This window comes from Hippopotamus amphibius, chromosome 4, assembly GCF_030028045.1.
Source record: "Hippopotamus amphibius kiboko isolate mHipAmp2 chromosome 4, mHipAmp2.hap2, whole genome shotgun sequence".
NCBI classification, from domain to species: domain Eukaryota; kingdom Metazoa; phylum Chordata; class Mammalia; order Artiodactyla; family Hippopotamidae; genus Hippopotamus; species Hippopotamus amphibius.
The window spans coordinates 57,442,789-57,453,021 of NC_080189.1; positions in this window are offsets into that span (position 1 = coordinate 57,442,789).

The window sequence follows — 10,233 nt, forward strand, 5'->3', positions numbered from 1 at the left end:
AACAATTATAAATATATATGCACCCAGTATAGGAACACCACAATACATAAAGCAAATGCTAACAACTATGAAAGAGGAAATCAACAGTAACACAATCGTAGTGGGGGACTTTAACACCCCACTTACACCAATGGACAGATCATCCACACAGAAAATTAATAAGGAAACACAAGCTTTAAATTACACAATAAATTAGCTTGATTTAATAGATATCTATGGGACATTACATCCAAAACCAGCAGATTACACATTCTTCTCAAGTGCACATGGAACATTCTCCAGGACAGATCACATTTTGGGTCATAAATCAAGCCTGGTAAATTCAAGAAAATTGAAATCGTATCAAGCATCTTTTCCCGAACACAATGCTATGAGATTAGGAATCACTTACAGGAATAAAACTGTAAAAAACACAAACACATGGAGGCTAAACAATATGCTACCAAATAACCAAGAGATCACTGAAGAAATCAAAGAGGAAATCAAAAAATACCTAGAGACGAATGACAATGAACACACAATGATCCAAAACCTATGGGATGCAGCAAAGGCAGTTCTAAGAGGGACGTTTATAGCAATACAATCCTACCTCAAGAAACAAGAAAAATCCCAAATAAACAATCTAACCTTACACCTCAAGAAACTAGACAAAGAAGAGCAAACAAAACCCAAAGTGAGTAGACAGAGAGAAATCATGAAGATCAGAGCAGAAATAAATGAAATAGAGACAAAGAAAACAATAGCAAAAATCAATAAACCTAAAAGCTGGTTCTTTGAGAAGATAAATAAAGTTGATAAACCTCTAGCAAGACTCATCAAGAAAAAGAGGGAGAGAACTCAAATCAATAAAATCAGAAATGAAACAGGAGAAGTTACAAAAGACACCACAGAAATAAAAAGCACCATAAGAGACTACTACAAGCAACTATATGCCAATAAAATGGACAACCTGGATGAAATGGACAGATTCTTAGAAAGGTATAAACTTCCAAGACTGAATCAGGAAGAAATAGAAAATATGAACAGTCCAATCACAAGTAATGAAATTGAAACTGTGATTAAAAATCTCCCAGCAAACAAAAGTCCAGGACCAGATGGATTCACAGGTGCATTTTATCAAACATTTAGAGAAGAGATAACACCCATCCTTCTCAAACTCTTCCAAAACATTGCAGAGGAAGCAACACTCCCGAACTCATTTTATGAAGCCACCATCACCCTGATACCAAAACCAGACAAAGATACTACAAAAAAGAAAATTACAGACCAATATCACTGAAGAATTTAGATGCAAAAATTGTCAACAAAATACTAGCCAACAGAATCCAACAACACATTAAAAGGATCATACACCATGATCAAGTGGGCTTTATGCCTGGAATGCAAGGATTCTTCAATACATGCAAATCAATCAATGTGACACACCACATTAACAAACTGAAGGATAAAAACCACATGATCATCTCAATAGATGCAGAAAAAGCTTTTGACAAAATTCAACACCCACTTATGATAAAAACTCTCCAGAAGGTGGGCATAGAGGGAACCTACCTCAATATATTAAAGGCCATATATGACAAACCCACAGCCAACATCCTTCTCAATGGTGAAAAACTGCAAGCATTCCATCTAAGATGAAGAACAAGACAAGGATGTCCACTCTCGCCACTACTATTCAACATAGTTTTGGAAGTCCTTGCCACAGCAATCAGAGAAGAAAAAGAAATCAAAGGAAGCCAAATTGGAAAAGAAGAAGTAAAGCTGTCACTGTTCACAGATGACATGATACTATACATAGAAAATCCTTAAGATGCCACCAGAAAACTACTTGAGCTAATCAATGAATTTGGTAAAGTTGCAGGATACAAAATTAACACGCAGAAATCTCTTGCATTTCTATATACTAACAATGAAAGATCAGAAAGAGAAATTAAGGAAACAATCCCATTCACCATTGCAACAAAAAGAATAAAATACCTAGGAATAAACCTAACCAAGGAGGTAAAAGACCTGTACTCAGAAAACTATAAGACACTAATGAAAAAAATCAAAGACAACACAAACAAATGGAGGGACATACCATGCTCTTGGATTGGAAGAATCAACATTGTGAAAATGACTATACTACCCAAAGCAATTTACAGATTCAACGCAATCCCTATCAAATTACCAATGGCATTTTTCACAAAACTAGAACAAGAAATTTTATGATTTGTATGGAAACGCAAAAGACCCCGAATAGCCAAAGCAATCTTCAGAAGGAAAGACGGAGTTGGTGGAATCAGGCTTCCTGACTTCAGGCTATACTACAAGGCTACAGTGATCAAGACAGTATGGTACTGGCACAAAAACAGAAATATAGATCAATGGAACAGGACAGAAATCCCAGAGATAAACTATGGTGAACTTATCTATGACAAAGGAGGCAGGGATATACAATGGGGGAAAAGCAACCTCTTCAATAAGTGGTGCTGGGAAAATTGGTCAGCTACATGTAAAACAATGAAATTAGAACACTCTTTAACATCATACACAAAAATAAACTCAAAATGGATTAAAGACCTAAATGTAAGACCAGACACTATAAAACTCCTAGAGGAAAACATAGGAAGAACACTCTTCGATGTAAATAACAGCAAGATCTTTTTTGATCCACTCCCTAGAGTAATGGAAATAAAAACAAAAATAAATAAGCGGGACCTAATGAAACTTCAGAGCTTCTGCACAGCAAAGGAAACTATAAATAAGACGAAAAGACAACCCTCAGAATGGGAGAAAATATTTGCAAACGAATCAACAGACAAAGGATTAATCTCCAAAATATATAAACAGTTCATCCAGCTCAATATCAAAAAAACAAACAACCCAATCAAAAAATGGGCAGAAGATCTAAATAGGCATTTTTCCAAAGAAGACATACGGATGGCCAAGAGGCACATGAAAAGCTGCTCAGCATCACTCATTATTAGCGTAATGCAAATCAAAACTACAATGAGGTATCACCTCACACTGGTTAGAATGGGCATCATCAGAAAATTGACAAACAGTAAATGCTGGAGAGGGTGTGTAGAAAAGGGAACGTTCTTGCACTGTTGGTGGGAATGTAAATTGATACAGCCACTATGGAGAACAGTATGGAGGTTCCTTGCAAAACTAAAAAATAGAACTAGCAAACTACCATATGACCCAGCAATCCCACTGCTGGGCATATACCCAGAGAACACCATAATTCAAAAAGACACATGCACTCCAATTGTTCATTGCAGCACTATTTACAATAGCCAGGACATGGAAGCAACCTAAATGTCCAGCAACAGATGAATGGATAAAGAAGATGTGGTACATATCCACATATACAATGGAATATTACTCAGCTATAAAAAGCAATGAAACTGGGACATTTGTAGAGACATGTATGGACCTAGAGACTGTCATACAGAGTGAAGTGAGTCAGAAAGAGAAAAGCAAATATCGTATATTAACACATATATGTGGACTATAGAAAAATGGTACAGATCAACTGGTTTGCAAGGCAGAAATAGAGACACAGATGTGGAGAACAAACATATGGACACCAAGTGGGGAAAGCGGGGAGGGTTGAGGGGGAATGAATTGGGAGATTGGGATACCAAATTGTACACTCTAAATACATGCAGTTTATTGTCTGTTAACTGTATCTCAATAAAAGTTCTTAATAAATAAATAAATAAATGGTTAAAAACACACACAAACAAAAAACAAAAAACAAACAAACAAACCCATCCCAAATATATTAGCAAAGTCTTGGAATTAAAAAGAAAACTAGCCATGAACATCTACTTTAAAAGAGGTAGTACACTTGGGACTTCCCTGATGGTGCAGTGGTTAAGAATTTGCCTGCCAGTGAAGGGGACACAGGTTCGATCCCTGGTCCTGGAAGATCCCACATGCCACAGAGCTATGAAGCCTGTGTGCCACAACTACTCAGCCTGCTCTCTAGAGCCTGCGAACCACAACTACTGAGCTCTCATGCCACAGCTACTGAAACCTGCATGCCTATAGGCTGTGCTCCACAACAAGAGAAGCCACTGCAATGAGAAGGCCACGCACCACAACTAAGAGTAGCCCCCGCTCGCTGCAACTAGAGAGAAAAAGCCTGTGCACAGCACTGAAGACCCAGTGCAGCCAAATAAATTCATTAATTAATAAATGTTTAAAAAATCTTAGAAAGAAAAGAGATGTAGTACACTCTAATGGCTGGTAACTTAAATAGGAAAAACAAAGAAGTCCTGTTATATGACTTAGGGGCATTATGGCTGCGATTCCATGAGAGAGATTGTGAAGGACAAAAATTTTGTCCAGGTTGTAGAGTATGACTTTTAAAAAGTAATACAATTTTAGGGATTGAAGAAATCTCCACGTGTGATCCTAGACCAGCAGCACTGGTGTTGCCTGGGAGCCTGACAGAACTGCAATTTCATGCATCTCATCACTCCAGGACACCTGAATCTGAATCTCTAAGGGTGGTGGTTCACAGTAATCTGTTCTATGAGGCTCTCGCAGGTGATTCCAATGCATACTGAAGTTGGAGATTCCTCAGCCATCACAGAAGCTACATGAAATGTATAGAGGGACATTTGTTATCTTCTAAGGCAACCCATTTTATAGTGGGACAGTTTTGATTTTTTTTTTTTTTTTTGAGATACATCTTCTCAGTACTGAGCTGATATCTGTGTTCCTGAATCTCTCTTCTGTGGTCCTGATTCTACTCATTTGGAGTCACACAAACAAATCCCGTCTGTTTTCCTTTGTTGCGATGTGAGTTGGCTCTGTATGAAGGTTAACAGCACAGACAGGTTCTGGGTTTGTATGCTGATTCTTATCATTAATGCATGTGTGACTGCGGGCAAGTTATCTGACCTCTCTGAGCTTCACCTTCCTCATCAGTAAATGGAGGATAATATTAGTATCTCCCTTACAGGGCTGTGGTGAGGATTCATTGCAATAATGCATACACTTAGCATGGAGTGAGCACTCAATGGTAGCTGCTTATGATCATTATTCTAAGTAATGACCTTAAAAAACTTTTAAGACAGCTATCATGTTCCCTCTGAGTCTGTTTCTTTCTAAGCTAGATGGCCCCAGTTCTCTTCACCATCCATGTTATGATGTGATTTTGGATTTTCTCCCCATTCAGACTGCTTTCCTCAAAATGCCCTTTAGTCTCTACGCAGATGTCCTTACCAAAGTGTGGCTCTATATTCCAGACCACATCTGATCCTTGCATTGTTGAACACTACTATGGCCTCTTTACTTTAAATACTATTCTCCTGTTAATGCAGCCAAACTTGAGTATTTTGACAGTTGTTTCATCCTATGGACTCATATTGACCTTGCTTTCAACTAAAACAATGAAGTCTCTTAAAGTAAACATTATTTTTAATTATACACATTCAATAAGCAAAAAGAAAAAATAACATCACCAGTATTCACAACACAGAGATAACTATGGTTAAAATTTGGGTGTGTACCTTTCTAGATTGCATAGTTATGTTAGATAGCCAATTTTTTTTGGAACATGGCAAGAGCATAAACTTTGAAATACTAGGTTGCTGTGTAACACTTGAAAAGTTGTATGATTTCTCCTAATCCCGTTCTTCACTGGTAAAATGAAAATAATAGCATCTACCTTATTAGTTGTTGTGAGATTTAAATGAAGTATTGTTTGTAAACCACAAGACTTCAAAAAATGGTACTCTATTATCATCATCATAATTACATGAATTACATGTATATTTTACCAAAAAAATTGAATTATACCTTATGATTTATCACTTTTTTTCAATGATATGTTGTAAACAGCTTTCTATTTCAATGTTTCTTTTTTCCTACCTTTTATTTTGAAACTGTTATAGACTCACAGGAAGTTGCAAAACTGTTACAGAGAAGTTCTATATACCCTTTTCCCAATGTTAGCATCTTACCTAACTATAACACATTATCAAAACCAGAAAATTGACATTAATGTAATACTATTAACTAGATTATAGATTTTACTTGCATTTCACCACTTTCAATAAATTTATCCTTATAAATTCATTTAAAATTGCTGCACATATAAAAAACACAATGTATGCAACCATTCCCAACTTGGAACATTTGCGTACATATCAATGTATGTGTATGTGTGTGTATGTGTTGCCATTGATAACAATACTGGGATAATCTCATCAATAAATGGTGCTGGGAAAACTGGATATACCCATACAAAAGAATAAAATTAAACTTCTATCTTATACTACTTACAAAAACGAACTTGAAGTGGATTAAAGATTTACATTTAAGACCCCAAACTGTAAAACTCCTAGAAGAAACCGAAGAAAGAAAGCTCCTTGACATTGGTCTTGGCTATGAATTTTTGGAAAATTCACCAAAAGTGCAAGCAACAAAAACAAAAAGAGTAGGACTACATCAAACTAAAAACTTTCACATAGCAAAAGAAACAGTCAACAAAATGAAAAGGCAACCTATGGATGGGAGAAAATATTGGCAAACCATCTATCTGATAATATTTAGATTAATATCCAAAATATATAAGGAACTCATACAACTCAATAGCAAAAGAACAAATAATCCAATTAAATTATGGGCAGAGGATCTGAATAGGTATTTTTCCAAAGAAGACATCCAAATGGCCAACAGGTACATGAAAAGATGCTCAACGTCATTAATCATCAGGGAAATGCAAATCAAAATCATGAGATATCACCTCATATCTGCTATATTTATTATCAAAAAGACAAGAGATAAGTGTTGGCAAGGATGTAGAAAAAGGGAGCCTTTGTGCACTGTTGGTGGGAAGGTAAATTGGTAGAGCACTATGAAAAACAGTATGGAGGTTCCTCAAAAACTTAAAAATATAACTGCCATATGATCCAGAAATCCCATTCTGGGTATATGTCTGAAGAGATGAAATCAGGATCTCAAAGAGACATTTGCTCCCCTGTGTTCACTGCAGCATTATTCACAATAGCGAAGAATGGAAACAATTTAACTGTATGTCAATGAATAAATGGATAAAGAAACTGTGAGATGAATGAGTAAAGAAAATGGAATATCATTCATCCATAAAAAAGACGGAAATCCTGCTTTTTGTGACAACTGGAAGGACTTTGAGGGCCTTATGCTAAGTGAAATAAATCAGTCAGAGAAATACAAATATTGTATGTTTTCACTTATATGTGGAATCTAAAAGAGCCAACCTCACAGAAATAGAGTAGAATTGTGGTTGTGGGGAAACGGGGAAATGTTGGTCAAAGGGTACAAACTTCCAGTTACAGATGAATAAGTTCTGCAGATCTAATGTACATCACGCGGACTATAGTTAACACCCTATTATATACTTGAAAGTTGTTGAGAGTAAATCTTAAATGTTATCACCACAAAAAAGAAAAAAATTTGGTCATTATATGAGGTGATAGATATGTTAATTAATTAATGAGGTAATAATTTCACAATTGTATCAAATCTATTTGCACACCTTAATTATGCATTATATCAATAATATTTCAATAAAGCTGGAAAAAATAAATGCTATGATTAATGCTCCAGTAGCTAAACAATTATGTACATCCTTATTTACTTAATTAAGAAAATTTCTGAAAGTGTAATTATTAGGATAAAAGGTCTGCATGGTTTTATGACTTCCAATACATATTGCCAAATTGTTGTAGGACTTAACAATTCACAATTTGACATGAAGCATATGAGAATGCCTATTTCTTCAAATCCCTGTCAGCACTGAAAATTACCATTCTTCCTACTTTCATCACTTTGGTGGATTGAGGGATTACTGTTTTAATTTTAATTTCTTGGAATAATAATGAGGATAAACCATTCTGTTTGTGAATCACTTATATTTCTTCTTGTATGGTTGTCAGTTCAAGCCACTTCAAGCCTGACTCTTTAAAACACACGCACACGTGCACACACACATACACACTGTTCCATGCCTCTCCCATCCTGTATTTGTACCCAGTGGGTTTTTTTTTTTTTAATGGGCCAGAGTGCAGGAACTTACATTTTCCCCTTTGTAATCATCTTGTTAAATTCAGCCAAAAGTTTCAGCTTTTTAGATCCTGATTCTCTCATCCTGTGTTTGCTGTCCTTTCTGGTCTGTTTTTAACTGCAAATCTAACAAATTCACAAAATATCCTTTTATTCTCATATTTTTTAAAAGTGTTAGCAGGACAGGGCTCTGCCCAGATCCTGTGGTACTCCCTCAGGACCTGACCCTGTCCTGCCATCCATCAGTTAATTAGATGGGTTTACAGCACTACTTCCCAGCAGAGAGAGCTGCCACCACCACCGTGGTCGATGTTGGAATCCCCAGTGTTCAAGTGTTCTCTCAGCCTTAGGGTTGATCACTGCAACTGTGCGTTGAGGTCCACGGAAGCGACAGGATCACAAAGTTTCAATGTCTCCTTTGGTTATAAAGTTCTAAGAAGTTTGTGATAGTATCTCACTCATCTCTTTATGTGTCTCCGGATCCCTCCTCAATTTCTTGTCCTTAGTAGTCATTCAATGAAAGTGATTAAATTGAATATAAACTTTCCTGGCTGCTTTGCCCACAGGGACAAATGATTCACCTCCTCCCTGCCTCCCTCCCACCCCCACCCCCGTTAGGCCTATCAACCCTACATCAAAGTAGCAATATATATACAGTAAAACTGCAGAAAGAGAAAACTCACGTTATATACTCCACTGCTGAAAAAGGAGACAAACTGAACATCCTTATGCCTTACATTTTTAGAGTAATTTCTTTCTTGTTTTCTGCAATTATGGATCTATAGTAAGAATTTATTAAGGAAAGGGGAACCTGAGTCACTGTCAGTTTCTAGGTCATAAAATAAAGATTGTTATACCAATACACTGTAAAAAATATTTTCAAGGAGGCTTGAAACTTAAAAATAAATATCTGGTTATTCAAAGCACACCAGTCTCAGACACTCTAGTCAATGGAGGTTTACTGTGTTCTCTTTTCTCTGAAGTCCAGCTTCATTGCAGTTTCAGACTATGAGAATTTTGATAATTAATGACTTGCCTAAGTCTAAAATCTGCATTTTGGGACTTCCCTCATGGCACAGTGGTTAAGAATCCACCTGCTAATTCAGGGGACCCAGGTTTGATCCCTGGGCCAGGAAGATTCCACATGCTGTGGAGCAACTAAGCCCGTGCTCCACAACTACTGAGCCTGCGCTTTAGAGCCCGCAGGCCACAACTACTGAAGCCCGCATGCCTAGAGCCTGTGCTCTGCAACAAGAGAAGCCACCGCACTGAGAAGCCCAAGCACCACAGCAAAGAGTAGCCCCTGCTTACCACAACTAGAGAAAGCCTGCACGCAGCAACAAAGACCCACCGTAGCCAATAAATAAATAAATATATAAATTTATAAAAATTTATAAAAGTATAAAATATAAATAAATAAATAAAATCTGCATTTCTTGCCTAAGCACTTTACAAACTGTCTCACTGTATCCTCATAAGAAAGAAATGCACAGAACCTTTTTAGAGGAAAATAATTTACATGGACTTCTAATGCTGAGGTTAATTATTCTTAATTTTATACTTATGTAATATGTACAGTGATAAAATCAGATTTAAACTTATAATACTTAGAGCTCTTAATAAAATTTTAAAAAGACAAATTTAGGAATCTAATACAAATAAAACTGCAAAACAATGTGATTCAGGTGAACAACATAAGCTTGATGTGATGGATGGCCTTGTTTGAACTTTGGGTTAGATACGTTAAAAAATATCTATATTAACTTGATTCTTTTGATTTTGAGCGCTATAAACCATGGTTTGAAGCATTATCATTATTATTCCTCTTAATCAATGATGTTGTGTTAACATTGACCCAATCAATTGCATAATGCACCCCAAAAATAATACTAAAAAGTTTAAAAAGTTGTTTTGTAACAAATCCTCAAATGTGAGTTTGCCATTACTCATATTGCTAATACCGTACAAGATGGTAGGTACAAACCTGGACCCATGGTTTACCCACTCTTTTAAATGTGGTCCTGATTGCTGTGGGTCCGTTTTTCGAGTCTAGTTTTCCCCTTTATTACCATACACTATGATGGCTGAGTTCCCCCACTACTTCTATTTAAATGACTTTGAACCTCTAATTTGTGCTATTAGCCTCAAAGCCTTTTGGCTTTTCATGTGGCAAGAACGAGACTGTAA